The sequence below is a fragment of the Dasypus novemcinctus genome, chromosome 22 (genome assembly GCF_030445035.2).
Source record: "Dasypus novemcinctus isolate mDasNov1 chromosome 22, mDasNov1.1.hap2, whole genome shotgun sequence".
Lineage (NCBI taxonomy): Eukaryota > Metazoa > Chordata > Mammalia > Cingulata > Dasypodidae > Dasypus > Dasypus novemcinctus.
Window position 1 is genome coordinate 32,380,623 of NC_080694.1, and position 12,026 is coordinate 32,392,648.

A 12,026-nucleotide genomic window follows, 5' to 3' on the forward strand; every position below is an offset into this window, starting at 1 on the left:
GACCTTTCTTTCAGGGGAAGTGATGGAAAATGGGAACAAACCAGGGGATGAAGACATATGGGAGTTTCTTTGTAATCTTCTGAAACTTTGAAGACTTTTAAAAATTCTGAATGGAGCACCTTAGACTTCTTTGGGACCCATAAGGGGATATTAAATATAAAAGAAAACTCAGTAATTACATACTTTGCTGGGTTGTTTCTGCACATAGAAAGCCACATCTAATATTAGGTCTTATATGAATGCTTGAGCTTAACTTTTTAAAATAAAACATGGGAAACGGACTTTGGCCCAGTGGTTAGGGCGTCCGTCTACCACATGAGAGGTTGGCGGTTCAAGCCCCGGGCCTCCTTGACCCGTGTGGAGCTGGCCCATGCGCAGTGCTGATACACGCAAGGAGTGCCTGCCCCACGCAGGGGTGTCCCCCGCGTAGGGGAGCCCCATGCGCAAGGAGTGCACCCATAAGGAGAGCTGCCCAGCGCGAAGGAGGGAGCAGCCTGCCCAGGAATGGCGCCGCCCACACTTCCCGTGCCGCTGACGACAACAGAAGCAGACCAAGAAACAAGACGCAGCAAAAAGACACAGAAAACAGACAACCGGGGGAGGGGAGGGGAATTAAATAAATAAAAATAAATCTTTTTTAAAAATAAAATAAGGAGAGGGGGCAAGATGGCGGCTGAGTGAACATCCCTGTTAGAGTCTTCTGCAGGGAATCGGCTGGGCGGCGTTGGAGACTCTTTGGGACCGGATTGTTTCGGGATTTTTGCTGGTCCGGAGGTGTCTGGACATCGATTAGGAGGGAAGGTAACAGAGAGGATTCGTCTGTGAAATATACACGGAGATCCCAGCTACCTGCAGAGGATTCCCTTCTTGGGTAGGCGGAGACGAGGCATCTAGCCCCGCTCGGTGGGGCTGAGCCAGGCCGGGCCGGGCCGCGGTAGCGCTTGGAGCCGGGCGGGGCCGGTGCAGGCCCCGGCTGCGGGCCGCGGTAGCGCTTGGAGCCGGGCGGGGCCGGTGCAGGCCCCGGCTGCGGGCCGCGGTAGCGCTTGGAGCCGGGCGGGGCCGGTGCAGGCCCCCGCTGCGGGCCGCGGTAGCGCTTGGAGCCGGGCGGGGCCGGTGCAGGCCCCGGCTGCGGGCCGCGGTAGCGCTTGGAGCCGGGCGGGGCCGGTGCAGGCCCCGGCTGCGGGCCGCGGTAGCGCTTGGAGCCGGGCGGGCCCGGGTCAGGCCGCGGCGGGTACGGAGCCGGGCAGGGCCGGTCCAGGCCGCGGTGGCGGGAGGTGGATGCCGGAGCCGGCTGGGCCGCTGTAGCGAGCGGAGCTGGGCGGAGCCAGGCCAGGCCAAGGCGGCGTGAGGAGCCGGGCAGAGCCGGTCCAAGCCTCCGCGGCGGGCGGAGCCGGGCCTGCGGAGGGGTTTCTGTTTTTTTTTTTTTTTGTTTTGTTTGTTTGTTTGTTTGTTTGTTTTTTTTAATTTTACTTAAAATTTTTTTTTTTTTTTTTGAGCATCTGCAGTACTGGGGAGTTCGTGGGCCCTGGGCGGCCTATTGGGGGTTTGTGGGAAGGGAGGTGCTTGCAGACCCATTTGGGCAGACAGACGGGGGGGTTTTAGGGCAAAGCGGGGGGAAGTTGTTGTTTTAGATAGTGTTGCAATTGTGACACGTGTGTACCTGTATCTCTCTTCTCCCTATCCGTTCCCCACCGTTTGCCCATCCTCTTTTTTTTTTCTTCCTTTCTTCTTGCCTTTCTTTTTTCTCTATTATAATTAGTTTGTTTTTTTTTTTTTGTTTTTGTTTTTTTTTCGGTTTTCTCTTTCCCTCTTGTCCCTCATCTTCCACTTATTTTTACTTTAATTCAAGTATACAATAGGTGCTACAGGGAACACCTCACATTTGCTGGGTTTTCCCATCCTCCACTGCCTCATTTCTGTGTGAACTGATTTAGGCTACCTACACTATCCCCCTTCCCCTGCATCTTGATATCCACTATCATCTACTGTCTCTCCTATATTCCACCCCCCACCTCCCGTTCTTTGATCCACAAAGTGTCTAACTCTTAATTTCTAATACCTTTGTTCTGTTTTCTGTCTATTATCCACTCTTGAAACTATTACCTTTCTTTTCTTTTTCCCTCTCTCATGAAAACAATAGCTGTGTAGTTCATACCATATTACTCCCAAATTCAGTCACCAACTTCATAAAAGGTACTCTACCTACAGCTATAACTCTATACAATCTACATGAATCTAACCTCCATCCTTCCAGATCTCATATTCCTGCTTTATTAACATACATCACCAATACAACTTTACACTTTTCCCTTGCTTACACAATTGCCTTTCCCCAACACTAATACTTTCCTCTAAAGTGAACTTAACCAACAACAAGTAACTAGAATAAGAAGAAAAAAGTGACAAAGAGAAGATATAACACCTGTGCAAAAATAACAACTAATTAACCTCCAAGAGCAGACAAAGAAGCTAAGGAACTGATTAAATTCGTCAAAATAAAGAGATGACCAGAAAGCAACAAAAATCTACGAACCAAACCAATAATCAGGAAAACATGGCTGAATCCAATCAACAAACCAATAATCACGAAGGGGAGCAAAACTTGGCACAAGCAATGAAAGATCTCAGAACATTTATCACTGACAAATTTGATGCAGTAATGAAAGAGGTTAACAACATGAAGACATCACTTGGAGGGGAAATTGCAGACATACGCAAAAACATAACAGATATGATGGGAATGAACACCACAGTTCAAGAAATCAAAAATACACTTGCAGCAAATATCAGCAGACTAGAAGAGACAGAGCAGAGAATTAGTGATGTGGAAGACAGTACATCAGAAATCAAACAGATAGTAGAAGGGGTCAATAAGAAGATAGAAAAAATCCAATTAGGATTTAGGGACCTGAATGACAATGCAAAACGCTCAAACATACGTATTATAGGCATTCCAGAAGGTGAAGAGAAGGGAAAGGGGTCAGAAAGAGTGTTGCAGGAAATAATGACTGAAAACTTCCCAAATCTACTGAAAGAGACAGATGTACATATCCAAGAAGCACAGCGCACTCCACAAGTCATAAACCCCAACAGGCCCACCCCAAGACATATACTTGTCAAATTATCCAATGCTCAAGACAAAGAGAAGATCCTAAAAGCAGCAAGAGAAAAGAAAACCATCACATACAAGGGAAGCTCAATTAGATTAAGTGCTGATTTCTCTTCTGAAACCATGGAGGCAAGAAGACAGTGGTATGATATAGTCAAAGTACTAAAGGAAAAAAATTTCCAACCAAGAATACTCTACCCAGCTAAACTAGCATTCAAACATGATGGAGAGTTCAAAATATTCGCAGACAAACAGAAACTGAAAGAGTATACCAACAAGAAACCTCCCCTTCAAGAAATTCTAAAGGGAGTTCTGCAGGAAGAAAGGAAAAAACAGGAAAGGCAAAGTTGGAGGAGAGTATAAGACCAACAACAACAACAAAAAAGACAAAAAAAAATATACAAACAAAATATGACAAACACAAATCCAATCAAAATATGGCTAACACAAATAATTCCTTGATAGTAATAACACTGAATGTCAATGGATTAAACTCACCTATCAAAAGATTCAGACTGGGACACTGGATAAGGAAATATGACCCATCCATATGCTGTCTACAAGAGACACATCTTAGACCCAGAGACGCATGGAGATTGAAAGTGAAAGGCTGGAAAACAATCATACAAGCTAACAATAACCAAAAAAAGGCAGGAGTAGCTATATTAATATCAGACAAAATAGACTTTAAATGTGAAACAATTGTGAGAGACAAAGAAGGATACTACATTTTAGTCAAAGGGAAAATCTGTCAAGAAGATCGAACAATCATAAATATCTATGCCCCTAACAAGGGTGCCTCTAAATACGTCAGGCAAACGCTGGAAAAACTAAGTGAAAGAATAGATACATCTACAATTATAGTGGGGGATTTTAATACACCACTATCAATTCTGGACAGAACATCTCAAAAGAGAATCACCAAAGACACAAAACATCTGAATAGTATATTGGAGGAGCTCGATCTAATAGACATATATAGATCGCTACACCCAAACACAGCAGGATATACATTTTTCTCAAGTGCACATGGATCATTCTCCAAGATAGATCATATGCTAGGCCACAAAGAAAGGCTGAACGAATTCAGAAAGATTGAAATCATACAAAACATTATCTCTGACCACAGTGGAGTCAAGCTGGAGATTTGCAAGGGAAAGAAGCCCAGATTTCACACCACGATTTGGAAATTAAACAACACACTCTTAGAAAAACAGTGGGTCAAAGAGGAAATCTCAAAAGAAATCAATGACTACCTTGAAACAAATGATAATGATAACACAACATACCAAAATTTATGGGATACAGCAAAAGCAGTACTGAGAGGGAAGTTTATAGCCATAAATTCATATATCAAAAAAGAAGAAAGAGCAAAAATTGAAGAACTAACTGCACATTTGAAGGAATTAGAAAAACAACAACAAAGTAACCCAACAGGAAGAAGAAGGAAGGAAATAACAAAGATAAGAGCAGAACTAAATGAAATAGAAAATAAGAAAGCACTTGAACAGATAAACAAGACCAAGAGCTGGTTTTTTGAGAAGATTAACAAAATTGACAAACCTTTAGCAACACTAACAAAGAAAAAAAGAGAGAAGATGCAAATACACAAAATAAGAAATGAGAAAGGCGATATCACCACTGACCCCACAGAAATAAAGACTATCATAAGAGGATATTTTGAAAAACTATATTCCAACAAAAATGACAATCTAGAGGAAATGGACAAATTCCTAGAAACACATAAACAGCCCATATTGACAAAAGAAGAAATTGATGATCTTAACAAACCAATCACAAGCAGAGAGATAGAATCAGTTATTAAAAATCTCCCAACTAAGAAGAGCCCAGGGCCAGATGGCTTCACAGGTGAATTCTATAAAACATTCCGGAAAGAACTGACACCAATCCTGCTGAAACTATTCCAAACCATCGAAACAGAAAGAACATTACCCAACTCCTTCTATGATGCCAACATTACCCTAGTACCAAAGCCAAACAAAGACATCACAAGAAAGGAAAATTACAGACCAATTTCTCTAATGAACCTAGACGCAAAAATACTTAACAAAATACTTGCTAATCGTATTCAACAACACATTAAACGAATTATACACCACGACCAAGTGGGTTTCATCCCAGGTATGCAAGGATGGTTCAACATAAGAAAATCAATCAACGTAATACACCATATAAACAGATTGAAGGAAAAAAATCACATGATTATATCTATTGATGCAGAAAAAGCATTTGACAAAATACAGCACCCTTTCTTGATAAAAACACTCCAAATGATTGGAATACAAGGAAATTTTTTTAACATGATAAAGAGTATATATGAAAAACCTAAAGCCAATATTGTTTACAATGGAGAAATCCTAGACTCCTTCCCTCTAAACTCAGGAACAAGACAAGGATGCCCACTGTCGCCGCTCCTATTTAACATTGTCTTAGAAGTACTTGCTCGAGCACTGAGGCAAGAACCAGAAATAAAAGGCATTCAAATTGGAAAGGAAGAAGTCAAAATTTCATTATTTGCAGATGACATGATCCTATACAGAGAAAACCCTGAGAGATCTACAACGAAGATTCTAGAACTCATAAATGAGTTTAGTAAAGTCGCAGGTTATAAGATCAATGCGCAAAAATCAGTAGCATTTCTGTACACCAATAATGAGCAAGATGAGGAGGAAATCAAGAAACAAATACCATTCACAATAGTAAATAAAAAAATCAAATACTTAGGAATAAATTTAACTAAAGAGGTAAAGAACTTATACACTGAGAACTATACAAGATTGTTCAAGGAAATCAAAGAAGACCTAAATAAATGGAAGACTATTCCTTGTTCATGGATAGGAAGACTGAACATTATTAAGATGTCTATCCTACCAAAATTGATCTACACATTCAATGCAATCCCAATAAAAATCAATGCAGCCTTCTTTAAGGAATTAGAAAAACTAACTATGAAATTTATTTGGAAAGGAAAGAGACCCCGAATAGCCAAAGACATACTGAAAAAGAAAAACGAAATTGGAGGAATCACACTACCTGACTTCAAAACATACTATAAAGCTACGGTGGTGAAAACAGCATGGTATTGGCATAAGGAGAGACATATAGACCAATGGAATCGAATTGAAAGCTCTGATATAGAACCTCACATATACAACCACATAATATTCGATAAAGCCACCAAACCCTCTCAACTGGGAGAGAGTGGCCTATTCAACAAATGGTGTCTGGAGAACTGGATAGCCATATGTAGAAGAATGAAAGAGGATTACCATCTCACACCTTATACAAAGATCAACTCAAGATGGATCAAAGACCTAAATATAAAAGCCAAGACCATAAAAACCTTAGAAAGCAGTGTAGGGAAACATCTACAGGACCTTGTAATAGGTAATGGATTTATGAATATCTCACCAAAAGCACGAGCAGCAAAAGAACTAATAGATAAATGGGACTTCCTCAAAATTAAAGCCTTCTGCACCTCAAAGGAGTTTGTCAAGAAAGTAAAAAGGGAGCCCACACAGTGGGAGAAAATATTTGGCAATCATATATCTGATAAGAAACTTATAACTTGCATATATAAAGAACTCCTACATCTTGAAAATAAAAAGATAAACAATCCATTTAAAAAATGGGAAAAAGACTTAAACAGACACTTCTCCGAAGAAGAAATACAAATGGCAAGAAAGCACATGAAAAAATGTTCCAAATCTCTAGCTATCAGGGAAATGCAAATCAAAACCACAATGAGATACCATCTTACACCCATAAGATTGGCAGCTATGAAAAAAACAGAAGAATACAAGTGCTGGAGAGGATGTGAAGGAAGGGGAACACTCATCCACTGCTGGTGGGAATGCAGAAGGATCCAACCATTCTGGAGAACAGTATGGCGGTTTCTCAAAAAACTAGCCATAGATTTGCCATATGACCCAGCAATACCACTGCTGGGAATATACCCAGCAGAACTGAAAACAAGAACACAAACCAATATATGTACACCAATGTTCATAGCAGCATTGTTCACTATTGCCAAAAGTTGGAATCAACCCAAATGCCCATCAACAGACGAGTGGATCAATAAAATGTGGTATATACACACAATGGAATACTACTCGGCTGTAAGAACAAACACACTACAAACACATGTGATAACATGGATGAATCTTGAGAACCTTATGTTGAGTGAAGCAACCCAGACATTGAAGGACAAATACTACATGACCTCAATGATATGAAATAAACAAGCTGCCCTAGATAGCAAGAGACTGAACGATAGGCTTGCAGGAAATCGGAGGGTGGAGGAAGGATATGAGCCGATGTCTGCAGGGGTGGAATTTAAGACGAGATGGTGGTAAGTATGAACACAAAGAAGAGATAAAAGGGGGGCAAGGGGTTGCCTTTGCTTGGGGCTTTGCGGGTTTGAGGGTGGCTGGGGAGGGACGGGTGGGTAACGTTGCCCAAAAGTGGGGGGAGGGAGGGGTAGCATACGAACCAGGAGAGGGTCAGGTGTTGGTGGAGAGTAAAATGCCGAGAAAATCATATCAAAATATAATAAAGAGGGTTACCTGTTTAGAATGCTCGGAGGGGAGGGTCTGATGCAGGACGGGCTCCTGGGGAATGTCTAAATGCTCATTCTGCCAGAGTGGGTGACACCATGGGGTAGAAACCCAAGTAGTGAGAGTGGGGGTGGACCCACATCCTGGGGAGGACTAATGCCATCCAATAGAGGGAACTGTATCCCTCGAGAGAAAGGGTGGCTCCCAGGGCATTGGGGCAGTTGAGCAAGTTAGGCCCTGAACACTATTCCATCTATCTCTGGAAGTGGCTCCTCAGGAAACGGAGGTTGGCTATCACTGAGGGCACTAAGGTGGAAGGGAAAATGGACGTTAAATGTGTGGAACCAAAGTAAATGGGGGGTAAGAGAGGAGTTTCTTGAGAGTACACAAGGATGGATATAAAACATGTAATATTACACCATAACATATAGGAGATGACAGACTGATAATGTAAACCATAATGTAAAACATAGGATAACTAAAAATGTAAAGAACTGGGTATCCTAAAGTATGCACCATAATGTAAATACAGATGTCACCTTGTTAGAAAGCTAATGTCTCAGACTCTATACATCACTCTAAGTAAATATGATATGAATAGGGCGTAAGAGTATCACTGTGGAAGGGAAAAGGTTTTCTGGTGGATGTGTGGGAGTGCTGTATATTATATATATACATTGCTGTGGTCTAGGACTCCTGTGAAGAAAAGCTGAATAATTAGGGGGGGGGGGGAAAATAGGATGTGGAATTTTTTCAAGTCAACATTCTTTATCTAAGTTCTTTATCTAACTTTATCCAAGTTCTTTATCTATCCTTTAAACTCATCGCTATATGCCATTCCCTAGTAAGGGACCATGACATTATATTGGGCTTCAAATTTCGGGGAGTTCTGGATCACAGAGTGTTTCAACAATGGCAATGGAGGGATACTGGTATGGGATACCAATGACAGATGATATACGACTGACAGGGAGCTGTACAGAACATATGTCCAGGGTGCATGGTAATGTTTGGATATACTCATAGTGGCAACAATTAAAAACCACAGTAGGGGGGGTACTGGGTTCCCGGCCAGTGGTGCTCTGTCGTGGTCCCTAGGGGAGCAGCGACAGTCTCCCAGGTACAGTGGTGGGGACCGGGAGGGAGTGAGGGTTCAACAGTGAGCCCCTGATACTAATGACTATGCTTGTGAGCTGATAAACCCAAAATAATAACAAGGCCTAGAGCAACTTTGTGCCTGGGAATTTCCTTCTGTCAGCCTTCATGTTACTCAAATGTGGCCAGTCTCGAAGCCAAACTCAGCATGTAAATGCAATGCCTTCCCCCCAGCGTGGGACATGACACCCGGGGATGAGCCTCCCTGGCAACGAGGGACCACTATCAACTACCAACTGATGATGCAACTGGAAAATGACCTTATACGGAAGGTTCAATGCGGATCAGCAGAATATCCATGTCTACATAAAATACCATGACTTTAAAATGCTGTTTGACCTAAAGTAAGGGGGAAATGGAAAGGAGAAATGAGTTTATATGGCTACGAGTCTCTAAAAAAGAGTCTGGAGGCTGGCAGAAGGTTTGCCCTCATGCACAACTGAGCAGAGTCAGAGAGACAGATAAAGCAGATACAACCCCCAGATATTGGTTCCTTTGAGGGCTAAAGAGACCCATGGGAGTTATGGTCATGGCCGATGGGGTTAACTACCAGGGCAGATGGCCCCTCTTTGGAAATGGTGTTTATGTGTGATGAATCTGGACTCAGATGGGATCTCCCTTCATAAGACTTTCATGCTAATGTGCTGGAGGTGCAGTTAATGTTGGGGTTTAAGATATATTTAGGGGATTTGAATCTCTGGACTGACAATGTGATAGCCAGATCCTGAGCCTCAACAGACTCCAGCACCTACAATCTGATTTATTGGACTTACCACACTCAGCTAAGATGGAGGTGAAGAAGGACAACCACCACACCATGGAGCCTAGAGTGATTACAACTGAAAATGGGAGGATTGCATCCAGCATCCAGGTGGAATCTGAGCCTCCTCTTGACATAAAGGTGCAATGGACACAACCAATCCAGTGTCCACATAGAAGAGGTGGCATTGGATTGGGAAAAGTGGACATAATGGACAAAGGGTATGGGGAAAGGCAGGAAGAGATGAGAGGTGGAGGCGTCTTCGGGACATGGAGCTGCCCTGGATGGTGCTTCAGAGGTAATCACCGGACATTGTAAATCCTCACAGGGCCTACATGATGGAATAGAGGAGAGTATGGGCCATGATGTGAACCAATGTATATGAGGTGCAGAGGTGCCCAAAGATGTACTTACCAAATCCAATGGATGTGTCATGATGATGGGAACGAGTGTTGTTGGGGGGGGGGGGGGGGGGAGAGGGGGGGGTGGGGGGGTGGGGTTGAATGGGACCTCACATATATATTTTTAATGTAATATTATTACAAAGTCAATAAAAAATAAAAAAATTAAAAAAAAATAAATAAATAAATAAAACATTATTATTATTGTAAAAGGCAATACCTGTTCCACTTGAAAGCTACAAAGGGCCCTGGGCAGAAGGAGGGTTCAAAACCAAAAAGCACTTGATAGGCTCAAATGTTGGAAAAGTCCAAGGAAATGCTTAGTCATGAAGCAAAAATCCAGAGGAAGCAAGAGATGAGGGGACCACAGAGAGCCTCTTGGCACCGTCATACCATCTGCCTGGTCTCCCCTTGACACTGGGGACGTTGTCTACTGGAGGGGTGGCCCTCGTTCTCCTGGTTCCTCATGACCAATGACATGGTCTGTGAGCACGGCTGCTGCTTTCAGCACCTGCAATGCAATTTATTCATCCAAACTCATTGCAAATTCAAAGTAACTTGGGGCCTTCTGACTCTGTCTTCACCAATCTGGGCTTCAGAGACCCTTTACTACATCATTTCCCTGTTTGGAGCATGGAAATCGTTCTCCTCAGTAGAGAACAAAGCAGCAGAGAACCAGAGCTGAGTAGCTGAGTACCTGACATCTATGATACCATCCACCCCAAGCAGGGGCCTGGCCCTTCCTCATTCTTCTCTTTGCTTCACACTAGTAGCTTTGAAAATTCCTTTTTATTCAGCTCTGCCTCTTTCCCACGCCTCACTCCTTTGGGGATTTCACCTTCCTGGCACTCCTCCCCTAGGTCTGTGTCATGTCTTCATCTTCGTTGACATGCATCCTTTTCTACATTTGCATGTTATTTTCCTATCAAAGCCCATCTGCAAGTTCCCAATACAGCCCTCTGGGTTTCCTAATATCCCACTGAAAAGTAGACATCCTTGTTTATCCAGATAAGATGCATGGCTTATTGCCCTGAGCTTATTCCCAACTTCACTGCCCACCACCTTCCCACTACCTGACCCAAATCTACATCTGGCAGGACCTTATGCATCCATCAAAGAGCATCTCCAAAGCCACCTTATGTGGATCATTTGCAGTCTCTGCTTTGAGGCATGCTGGAATCTCAGTGGACAAAGGGGAAGGAGAAGGTAGTACAGAGTACTCGGGAGAGCAGCAAGGGAGACAGCCAGCACCCAGGCAGCACCCAAATATAGCACAAACCAGCATCAACATTCATGGATGTGATTGGGTAGGTGAGATGGGTACGGTAGGTGCAAGCCAATGGCCAGTTTCACTGTCACATCATCGTGACTCCACTGAGTTAGAAGAGGGTCTCAGGACCCAACCAAGGGAACAGCTCTCTGCCCCACAGGGAGGGAACCAAAGAAAGTTCACTTTCTCAGGGCCCCTTAGCAAGCAACCCAGCATTCAAGCCGGACTCCAGCCCTGGAGTTTCAATCAGCTGTCTTAGAGATTGATTTTAACAAGGAAGAAAAAAAGCCAGAACTAGTTTACACACATGGGGAATTATTAAAATGGTCAGGGTGGGAGAAGAAGGGAATCTCCCTACCACAAAAAAATTCAAGTAAAATGGTCTCAACCACCCCGTGGTCCATGGCCATACAAAGCGCTCCTGACATTTCTCCCTATTTCAGTGATTTCCTGAGTAAACATGTCTCAGAGAACCCTTAGCCTCTCAGTTCCTCCTCGTGTCCACCTTAGCCTTCCTCGGTTCCCCAAACAACCCATCATTCACGTGGAGAGCTTACACATTTAGCAAACTTGACAGGAATTCCTGCGGGTCACCTGCAGAAGTGATGCTAACCAGCACCCAGCACGCACCCTCCTTCTTCCCAGCGCCTCTCTGCTTCCCTCCCCTCAGCTGCTTCCAGACCCCTCCCCGTTTAGCAAGGACCTGCACCACCTGTTACTAGCAGGACTGTAGACTAGCTACTCAACCTCCCTC